Source organism: Dasypus novemcinctus, chromosome 13, assembly GCF_030445035.2.
Source record: "Dasypus novemcinctus isolate mDasNov1 chromosome 13, mDasNov1.1.hap2, whole genome shotgun sequence".
NCBI classification, from domain to species: domain Eukaryota; kingdom Metazoa; phylum Chordata; class Mammalia; order Cingulata; family Dasypodidae; genus Dasypus; species Dasypus novemcinctus.
The window spans coordinates 4,564,869-4,576,455 of record NC_080685.1 but is presented as its reverse complement, the minus strand read 5'-3'; positions in this window follow the sequence as shown (position 1 = coordinate 4,576,455).

Genomic DNA, 11,587 nt, shown 5'->3' with positions numbered 1-11,587 from the left:
GGGCAGGCGGGCTCGGCCGCACCTCTGCCCCGCAGCCGGGCCCTGCTGGCGCCATTCCCTGAAGCTCAGTGGCTTCCGAGCCCGCTCACCCGGGGCCACTGCGCCCCTGTCCTCTCCCTGTCTGGGGCCCCACACTGTGGTTTCTGGCACCCAAATTGCCGACCCGCCTTCGGGGAAGGAGCAGGCTCTGAGGCCCCGCGCGGGTGAAGCAGGCGCTCTCTATCACTCTTCAGCCCCTTCCTCTCCACCAGCCCCACGACCTGTTATTTTCTCCCATTTCTCTTCCCTCCCTCCCTGAATAAATTACTGGCCTAACTCACCCGACTTCTGCAGCACAAAGAACCTAAACAAAATCCGGTAACATGGGTGGGAAGTTGCCTTGGCCACCTGCTAGCTTGCTGTTTGACCCTAAGCAAGCAGCTTGGCCTCTCTGAGCCTCGCTTTTCCCACTAGTGTGACAATAAACCCACCTCAGGGGCCACACAGGTGCCAATCTGACTGCCCCTTACGACCCTGATTTTGAGTGCCACTTTCTCTGTCCTTGAGTCTGGACCCTTTGCTTGAAACTGTTTTAAAGCTGAATTTTAAAAAAAAAAAATTTTAAACCCTGAGAGGAGGCTTGCCGAGGGCCGCTGTTACCATTGAAATCAGAACAGCATCGTACACAAGCGTGTGCTGTGCTGGGATTTCTAAAGAATGCAGCCGTTATGCAGCGGAGCCCAGAGAGAACCGGCATCCTGCAGGCCCGTCTGTGACGTCGCCCTTCCCCAGGGCGCCTCGGCCCGCTGCGCCAGCCTCTTGAGGCGGCCTCGCTGTTTTCCGTTGTTTAAAGACACACGTTAATTTAAAGTTTCCCCCCATTCTCTCGTAAATTACAGCATTCAGATGAGGCGGCAGCTGCTGTAATTAAGACACAGCTAATTGCCTCTCTCTTTAATTGCAATGATAGGATTTTGACAGTTTGGTAAATAAGAATTGTTTGCTTTCCTCAGCACCCGCAGCCTCCTGCTTGCCCCTGGCCAGGGCTGAGTCACGAAGCGTGGCCCGAGTCACGCAGCCCGGACTGAGTCACACACCCCAGGCCTGAGTCACGCAGTGTGGCCCAAGTCACACAGCCTGGTCCCGAGTCACTTAGCCCGGACTGAGTCATGCAGTGTGGCCTGAGTCACGCAGCGTGGCCTGAGTCACACACCCCGGGCCTGAGTCACGCAGCATGGCCCGAGTCATGCAGCCCAGCCTGAGTCACATGGCGTGGCCCGAGTCACGCAGCCCGGCCCAAGTCACGCAGCCCAGGCCTGAGTCACGCAGCCCAGGCCTGAGTCACGCAGCCCGGGCCGAGTCACGCAGCCTGGGCCTGAGGCACGCAGCCCGGCCCGAGACACGCACCCTGGGCCTGAGTCACGCAGCCCGGCCCGAGTCACGCAGCCCAGGCCTGAGTCACGCAGCCCAGTCTGAGTCACGCAGCCCGGGGCCGAGTCACGCAGCCTGGGCCTGAGTCACGCAGCCCGGCCTGAGTCATGCACCCTGGGCCTGAGTCACGCACCCTGGGCCGAGGGCCTGACGGGCGGAGGCGGCGCTGCCTGCTGCGCTGTGCCTTCCACTTCCTCGCTCTGCAGGAACCGCTCAGCTCCGCCCTGTAAAACCCTCCCAGGAGGTCCCCGCACATCTCTCGGCCACCTCGGGAGCCCGGGCGATGCTGTCCTGCCGGCGGGAAAGGCGAGGCTGTGAGCCCAGAGGCCAGGAGAGACCCCAGGCCGAGCCCGCAGCTCCGTCCACGTGCGGCCCGACCCCAAGGCGGCGGGAGAGGCTTAGAGCAGGGCCGGACACGAGGGCCTGGCTCCATCCAACGCCCCCGGGCCGCCGGGAGCCAGGGCCACGTTTCCCACCTCGTGGCTTCTGCTCGCGCCCACCCCATGACGTTGCTGTGAGTGGAGAGGCGCCTCTAAGCGCTTGGCACGATGCCAGGCGGTGGCCGCGCTCCGGAAGCGGGGTCTTGTAGCTACTGGGAATTTCCTTCCAAAGCCTCCGTGAACTTTTTATTTTTGCTTATCTTTCTTGTCCAATAACCCCATAATCCCATTTTGACTCTGTCCACATCCAAGTGTTACCGGATCTTGTCTAGGCTCTTGGCTGTGCTGCAGAAATGAACTTCAAGAGCACGTCAGGGGAGTTAGGGCAGTAATTTATTCAGATAGGGAGGGATGAGAAATGGAAGAAAATAACAGAGCCGGGGTCCCAGGTAGAGAGGAAGGGGCTGAAAAGGGATAAAGAGGACTGATTGACAGACTACAGTTCCCCAGGGTAGATTATAAATCCCAGGTGTACTTTCATAGTGATCCAAATAGGGGAGACGGCAGCCAGAGTTGAGGTCCAGAGGTGAGAGAGAGAGAGAGAGAGAGGAGGAGGGAGGGAGGGAGAGGAAGGGAGGGAGAGGAAGGGAGGGAGAGGAAGGGAGGGAGGGAGGGGGAAAGAGAGAGAGAGAGCACGAGAGCACTTGTTCAGGCTTCACGCCTGCTTTTTGAGCTGTTGATATTTCTGCCCCTTTGCTAATGGCAGGGGTGGAGCCAGCTGTTCACTGTTGTGATTGATTACCTCCCATCAATCCCCCAGGAGGGCCCAGTGATCAAGTCCTCCAGGAATACCGGGGCTTCTCCTGGCTTCAGGAGGAAGCCTTTGTCCTGGATGGCAGGATCTTGGGGGGGGCCGTCCTTCAGCAGCCATTTTGGGGTTCCTGATGTCCACGTGGACTCTGCCAGGTTCCAGATCCATCTACTGATTTCCTGTCTTACTAGCTGGCTTTACAAGGTTCACATCTCGGGTGTTTCTCAGTCTTGCCACTTTCCAGTGACATTGCGTCACGGAGCCAGACTTAATATTCAAAGCCTCCCAGGAGGGGAGGGAAACTATTTGCACTTGTCTGCCCTTCAACACGGGGCTCCAAGGCAAGGGCAGAGAAGCAGACGAGTGCACAACGAGAAGCAGACGAGTGCACAACGAGAAGCTGACAAGTGCACAACGAGAAGCAGACGAGTGCACAGCGAAGCAGCACCAACGTGCATCCGAAGCCCCTGCTGCCGCTCCGGCTGCCCGGCGACAAGCACACTCTTCGCCAGCCCTGGCTCCGGGGGCCCATGGGGAGGCCCGTGACAAGGATGTGGCTTTCTCCGCCACCGTTTGTATGCTAGAACTCTTGTCCTTTCCTGAGGATGAAGGGAAGAAAGGACTGCTGTGCGAGACCTAAGAAGGAGAGAAGGAACGAAGGGAGGATGAGGGGGTGGAAATCGTCTTTAAAAACAAAGCGCCAAGGTCGCCTTGAGGGAAGGGGGCGCTGGCCCCGCAGAGGCGGTGGCCGCACAAGCCGGTCGCGCGCCCCCTTCCCTATCCGTGAGACCCAGAGCCCCGCGCCGGTCCGCAGCCGCGGGGGAGCCGGCCTTCCGCAGACCAGCCGCTCTGCCGCCCGGCGCACGGCCCATCTCATGGCCCAGGGGACTGCTTGACCCCCCAGGAGGGTGACGGCCACGCTGCCCCCTTTAAAAGTGTTTCCCAGGGACGGCACGAAACACGACTGCATCCGGGTGTCAAGAACTGGGTGCAGAGCCGCGCCTAGGTGGCCTGGCCGCCCGGCCTGCCCTGTGACTGCCCAGGACGCCACAACCCTGACCCAGCGGGGGCGCCGAGGCCACGCCAGACAGGCACCCCGCGCCCGCCGCCAGCCCGGGGCCCCGCTCACGCGCGGCTCTCCCAGCACTGGACGGCAGCACTGTGGGCTTTGGCCATTTAAAAGCCCCTGCTCCTCTCCTGCACCTCAGCCCCGGTGGAGCCTGTGCCGGGCGGGCTCCTCGCTGGGGGGACCCTCCCACCCAACTCCCTCTCCAGCCCGCAGTCTTTATTGTCTCTCTCTGTCTTTAACAAATGAGAGCGAGGCCGAGACCTGGAGTCTTTGGTTGAGTCAATCCTGGGCTCAGCTGAGAGGGTCAGAGTGGCTATTGAGGGGGAACAGCAGTCTCTGCCACACCCATAAAGGGAAGAAGTTGGAGTTAAAAGTAACAAAATCAGGGCGGGAGACCATACCACCCTCCTGCTATCCCGCAGGGAACGAGGCCATCTCGTCGGGATCCATGGGGCCTTGTGACTCATCGGGATCCAAGGGGCCTCGTGACTCGAGATCCAAGGGGTGGAAAGTAGACGTGGCCCAGTGGTTAGGGCGTCCGTCTACCACATGGAGGTCCGCGGTTCAAACCCCGGGCCTCCTTGACCCGTGTGGAGCTGGCCCATGTGCAGTGCTGATGCGCACAAGGAGTGCCCTGCCACGCAGGGGTGTCCCCCGCGTAGGGGAGCCCCACGCGCAAGGAGTGTGCCCTGTAAGGAGAGCCGCCCCACACGAAATAAGTGCAGCCTGCCCAGGAATGGCGCCACACACACAGGGACCTGACACAGCAAGACGACGCAACAAAAAGAGACACAGATTCCCGGTGCCGTTGATAAGGATAGAAGTGGTCACAGAAGAGCATACAGCAAATGGACACAGAGAGCAGACAACTTGGGTGGGGGAGGGGGGATGGGGAGAGAAATTTTAAAAAAATAAATCTTTAAAAAAAAAAAAGATCCAAGGGGCCTGACGACCGAGCGCCTCTGCGTCTGAATGATCCGTGCCATGTGCACGTGGCACGGCCCAGTGGCAGCCCCGGCCTGAGGAAGCAGGGAAGCACGAGCTGCTTTAACTCCCCAAATGCGGTTCAGTGGAAGGACTGCTGGACTTGGAGTCAGGAGCTCTGGTGAGGTTAGAAGTCAGAGCGCGGCCGTCTAGTAAGCGTAGTTGCTGGCACAGAAACCAGGGTAACAATACCTACTGAGCCATTACCAGGTGCCACACTCTGCTGGGTGCTCTAGAGGCATTAGTTCTTGATTCCCCACAACGATCCTGTGCTATAGATATTAGCATCGCCATTTTTCAATTGAGAAAATTAGGGTTTACAGACTGAAAAGCAGCCGTGGAGCCAGGAAAGTAGCACAGTGAGAAGTCAAACCCTGCTCTCTGAGAGGCCAGGCTTCTTGCTCTTAACTGACTTAACTAACTGATGCAGCTTTAGGAACTTGAAAACGTGCAGTGTGATCAGGTGAACAGGGCCTACTGACTAGTGGTATGGGAGTGGAAATGTGAGGGACGCTCCCTGGATGAAGAATGAATGGAAATTAGCCCGGGAGATAAAGGATCTAGACTAAGACAACAGTGCCAGGAAAGGTATCGCTGCCACTGCTCACAAGATGGCTGCTGGGGCTCCAGACATTGCGTTCACACCCCTGTGTCTCAATCAGGGAAAAGGAAGGGGTGGGTAGAAAAAAGAATTTTCTATTCATCAGTCAGGAAAATTTTGCTCAATAACCCCCTAGCAGACTATTCATTGTACCTTATTGGCCAGTACCAAGTCACAATCTCTCCTAGCTGTAAAGAAGGATAGAAAAGTGAACAAAGAGCAGAAGGAAATGGGAGTTCTAATTAGCTGAGATTAAGCATAAATCCTCCTCTGGGGCTAAGCCCACCGATATCTGAATGAAATTGGAGCTGTGTTAGCAAAACGTAAATGGAAGGACGGGTGATAAGGAAGGAGCCGACAGGGTCTGCCGCACAGTATTTGCACCTGTCCAAGCACCTGAACTAGCAGGGGAGGAGAGCGCAGAAGGGTGAGACGGCTAAGCACAGAACTGTGAGTGTTAGCGAGCTGTTGGAGGAGAGGCCTGAGGAAGAAGGATTCTTAGGTGATGGCGAGATGCGATCACAGCTGTTACCTTCTGCAGCCCTGACGCAACTCAGCCGTGCGCGGGGGGCATAGCCCCCTCTTTCAGAGCCAGCTGCGGAGAAGGCGGTCGGCTTGGGGGGCCACGCTCCTGGCCTGGGGGCTTTGGCGGGGGCCATAAAGAGCCCGGCGCAGGTTCTCCCTAAACATTGACGTGTTATTTGTCCAATTCAGAGAAAACGTTAAATTGTTATTAGGAGTATTGTGACAGATAGTTCTGAGAAATTTGGATTTTTAAAATTAAATTTCCAGGGCACCTGAAAGTTTTCTGTGAATCACTGGGAAGAACTGTTCCTTCGCCTGCCCCTCCCGCCTTCAGCCGCCGTCTCCGCGCCTGCCCCTCTCCGCTGGGCAGCCGCCCTGCCTGGCTCCGGGCGGAGCTCCACATCCCCGGCCTCCCCCTGCTGTGAGCGCCCTGGTGGTGGGCGCGGCCTCCTGGCCACAGCCGGCGGCTCTTGGCGCAGTGGTCCTCGGGGGGCCGGGCCCTGCCAGGAAGAACAGCCCTGGGGTTCCGGGGCCACTGCTTCGACAGCCGTCCTCGGGATCAGGCCCCAGGAGGCGCTGTGGACCCCGGAGCCCGGGGCGCTTGCCCCGCGGCGACCAGATCTGAGGAGGGGGACACAGCCCCCTTCCCTCAAAGCAGGCGACTCTGCGCGGCGCGCTCAAATGATGAGATGCTGAGTTGGAAGGGGTACTGCTCAGCACAGAGCAGGAGTGCCATCGGCTTATCCACCTAAAATCTCTCTCCCCAAGTCCAAGGAGTTTAGGTTTTTTATGGGTTCAAACAAGGAAAGGTAGAGCGGTTGCCATTACAAAGCAAGTCTAAAGAGGGCTGGGGCTACGCTAAAATAACCATTACAATAGCAAATATAGACAAGGACAGGAACTAGCATAAAAAAAAAAGTTACAATAGCAAGTACAGATGAGGAAGGCAACTAGGCTACGATAACCACCACAATAGCGAGCACGAACGAGGACGGGAACTAGGCTACGATAACCCCTACAATAGCGAGCACGAACGAGGACGGGAACTAGGCTACGATAACCACCACAATAGCGAGCACGAACGAGGACGGGAACTAGGCTACGATAACCCCTACAATAGCGAGCACGAACGAGGACGGGAACTAGGCTACGATAACCACCACAATAGCGAGCACGAACGAGGATGGGAACTGGGCTACGATAACCACCACAATAGCGAGCACGAACGAGGACGGGAACTAGGCTACGATAACCACCACAATAAAAATAAAATAAAATAATAAAATTAAAAAAAAAAAAACCAGCCTGACTGCAGAGGTGGAGGCCGTGGAATTGAGTTTCAGCCCTCCAATGCTTCACCCTCTGCACCTCTTCTTTTGGTGGCTCTTTGATTTATATTCTTTTTGGCTAAAGTAAAACTATAGCCATGCTTATCAGTGCCTTCTTCAGTCCCATGCATCATTCTAGCACATTATCGAACCTGGCGGTAGTGGTGGGAACTCTCAAATTGATAGCCAGTGGATCAGAAATGAGAGAAGTCCTGGGAGTCCCTGACCTTGGAGCTGGTGTCTGGAGTGAGGCCGGCATTGGGAGGACGGTGGCCGTGCCCTGCAGTGGGGACCTGACTGCAGATGTTAGAGCCAGAAGGAGACTGCAGGCGTCGTGAGAGGGCATCGCGCCGCCCCTCCGCCCACACGCGCGGAAGTGAGCTCGAGTGTAAACTCTGCAGCATTTCCGTGGAGGCCGCTGGAGCAGGCAGGTGGTGGTTGGAGGCCGCTGGAGCAGGCAGGTGGCGGTTCCTCTGCACGGCGCGGGCTTTGGGCTTGGGGTTGGTCTCTCAGGGTTTCCTGGGAAACAGACTCGGCCATGGAAATTTGCATGAAGGCAGTTTATTGGAGCGTGTTGCTGGCGCAACACTTGTAAGGAAGTGAAGGCAACAGAATTTGGCAGAGGGATAAGTAAATTGTGAGGCACTTGCAACAGAGTTGTCAGGGAATCTGTGGAGAGCTCTGAAGTCAGAATGGTCTTCAAAGCAGACCCAAAGTGAGGCAAGAAGCCTGGGCCTTTGAATCTCCACGTCAGCCAGTCCCTGGCTGTCCCAGGAAGGGCCTGGAATCCTGGGCAAGGCAAGTCATTTTTCTTAATGACCAAATAATAAGAAATTCTTTCCTATGACAACTCATTTTAGTCAAGGGAAATTCTTGGGAGTGTATTAGTCAGGCTTCTCCAGGGAAACAGAATCAGTAGATAGATAGATAGATAGATAGATAGATAGATAGATAGATAGATAGATAGATAGATAGATAGATAGATAGATAATGTGTGTATATAGATGGGGGAGGGAAAGAGAGAGAGGTTGATTTATTATAGGAATTGGCTCACACAGCTGTGGATGTTGACAAGTCCAAACTCCATAGGGAAGGCCACAGACAGGAAACTTAAATGTGATGCCACTGCCCTTAGTTTGAATTCCCCAGGGGACTCTGGCTGGCTGGAAGTTCCAGCAAGAGCGAAGGTTAAAGTCAAGGCACAAATTCTTCTTCTAGCCTCTGAAATCGTCACGTCTGACTTTTAAGGCCTCCAACAAATTCGATGAAGAGGCTACCCACATTGCTGAGGGCAATCCACTTTGTTGATTGTAGATGCAATCAATTAAATAGAGATGCGAATTCTATCTAGGAAATATCCTCATAGGAACAAGCAGGTCAGTGCTTGACCAAACAACCGAACACCATAATCTACCAAGTTGATACATGAAATTAACCTTCACAGAGAGGAACTAGGAAATTAGGCTCTTGGCCCTAAAGGGGATGTTCTAGTTTGCTAGGCTGCCAAAAGCTGAAACCATAAAATAGGTTGGCTTGTAACAGTGGAATTTATTAGTTTAAAAGCTTACAGTTTTGAGGCTAAGAAAAATGTCCAAATCAAGGCATCATCAAGTGATGTTTTCTCTCCAAAGACCAGCTGCTGGCACTCTGGACTCCTCTGCCACATGGCAAGGCACCTGGTAGCATCGGCTGGTCTCTCTCTCCTCTTCCAAGTTTTGTTGCTTTCAGCTTCTTGCTTCTGTGGCTTTCTCTCCCTTCGTCTGAATTTCATTCTCTCATAAAGGACTCCAGTAAGAGGATTGAGACCCACCATGAATGAGGGGTCACACCTTTAGATCCTCCTCACCAAAAGAATCTACTTACAATGGGTCCACACCCCCAGGAATGGATTAACTTGAAGAACATACTTTTCGGGGGTCCATGCAGCTTCAATCCCTCACAATGGTGCTCTAGGAGGTGCCTCACAGCATCCAGTACAGTCCACCCCTTGCACCGTTCAGGTGCATCTGCTTCCTTTAATAATTTCACTCATTGGAGAAGAGCTTCTCCAGGATTCTAGCTGGTCCTTTTTGCTGGGAAAACTCACACAAGAATGATTAGTGGGACGAACCACAGGTCCTACCACTGCAGCTGGTCTCAAGGTCTTATCCCTGGTCTCTGTTGCTGGCGGGATGGATGCTCAGCATTGGCAGGGACTGGACTAGCTTTGGTGCGTGGGAGCCCACGTGCAGCCTCCCAACCTGTCCTCACAGCTCCTGTTTATGTGCCGCTTGTGCCAGCACCCAGGTGTCTGGTGACAAGTGGTTGGTGTCCACCAGCTGAGTCTTTCTGTCCCCTAATGGCTACCTCCTCTCCTGTGGTAGAGACCCTTTAGGAGGGTGTTAACCTGTACCACAAAGATCCCGGCACTTCATGCCTGCTCACATAGGTCTGTCCACGTGCTTCTTCCCCAGAGCTCCTTGACCCTGCCTTTAAATCTCTGGTTTTCCAGGACCCTGGCCCATCAGCCAAACCATTCACCAAGGATCACGAGTCTTGCTCTTCTTGCCTCAGGCCACTTCTCCTTCTGGATGATAGAAGCTCTACCAGAACGCTTGCCCATCAGGAAGAACGCTCCTCTCCGCTGTCTTCAGAGCCACCCCAGACTGGGGCTAAAATGCACCAACCGTCTAATTCTGGCCCAATCTGTGAACCAAGCTCAGCCTTTTTCCTCTTCCTTCAGTTGATCATGAGGGACCCCCACTTGGGCCCATAAGCATGAGCTGAGAGGGAGGTACTGGTATAACAGGAGTAGTCAGTATGGTTTTGGCTCCTGTGATCATGTGGCTTACTTGTGCCAAATGGCCACTTCCATCTTACAGTGGATTGGCGCTGGGCCACCTGACCTTACGTCTTGGTAGGTCTGAGAGAATCCAGTTCATGATAGGTGGTTGTGGCTGCATGGTCACTTGAAGTCTCATGGCTCAGGTGTTCCACTTTTGCCATGGCCCACAAGCATGCTGGGAGCTGTTTTTCTAATGGTATATAACTCTTAGCACCTTGGATAGGGCTTCCCTGAATGGGAGTCTACATTTTAATTCTTTTATTGGGGCTTGCCATAAATACTGCAAGGCATCTTTTCCCACACAGATACCTCTATGGGGTCTGCTAGCTCTTCTGTCCCAGTGGCAGGGCCACTGGATTGACTTGAGTGCTTTCACAATCTAGCCCCTTTCAAAGCTGGCAACCTTCCATGTCACTCAGGAAATGGGTCAAAGCAGCATTTCCAAGTGTGGGATATGCTACCTCAAGAATCCAAACAAATGCTTCATTGTGCTTTGAAGATGCCCTGGTGTGCAGCAAACCACTGGGCCTCCAAAAATTTCATTAACATCACACACCCTAAGTCTTCATAGGGATTTTCTTCCATCTTCCACTTGGTGTTCATGGATCCAATTAACTCCCAGAGGCCTGGGAGTAAACCCAAGCCTGGGGTGAGACCATAAACGTGTACCGTTGTCCACGCCATGTAAACACAACCTGCTTTTCCTCCTCCTCTCAAAAGAACGCAGTCACCAGATAATTGGCCACACACCTTATGCCCAAAGCTGTGTTATTCTACCCTAGCAAAAGCAGCACCTCTGACACGGCCGCTGCAAGTACAGCTCCTAGTTGGCTGATTTGTGGCAATCCCTGCTATCCTCCCCACTGGATTTTGTTTGGGCCAAAGTGGTGGATTAAATGGAGAGCTGCTGGGGACCACCACCCCTAATCTTTTAAGCTTTCAGGGCCATGTCATTTTCCCTGGGATGTGTATTGTTTGTGATTTACTATCTTGTCCTGGAAAGGGGGCAATGCAGAGGGTTCCACTTGATCTTCCCCTCTGGGAGCTCTTGCCCCGCAGGCCAAGAAGCCAGTATTAGTATTCTGCTATTTATCAATATGTCTCTGTATTCTAACCATATATTTTGGAACCTGAAAAATGACAATGGAAAGGGTCTATGGACCCAGGAGACCCACTGTGAGCTGGACTTGGACCAGAAGTTCATGAATTCCTGGGCCCCAGTAGGCTCCCAGTCTTAGGAGACTGAGGCTTCAATTCCTCTGATATGTCATTTCAATCTTGTGTTCAGCAGTCCTCGAAGTGTCAGGGTACTCTACCTAAGAAAATGGCCAAGTGCATTGGTGGGGTAAGGCTCGATTGTCATTGCTATGGTATCACACACCCTTCCTCCAGCACACCCAGCCTCTTCTGCAGGCCATGCGTTCCGCATGTGAAGACTAACTTACGTCCAGGATTGGTCAAAAGAGCACGACTCTTCGTTGGGACATTGTGTTTCACCTCCTGATCGGATATCCTTGAGTTCTTCCTTTTATTGGGGGGGCGGGTACTTTTTATTGATAGAAACTCCAACTTATAGAAAAGTTGCAAGAATAGCACAAGGAGTTTTCCTCCTCTATCCAGTTTCCAAATGTACCAACTGCCTAACTTTTACGTGT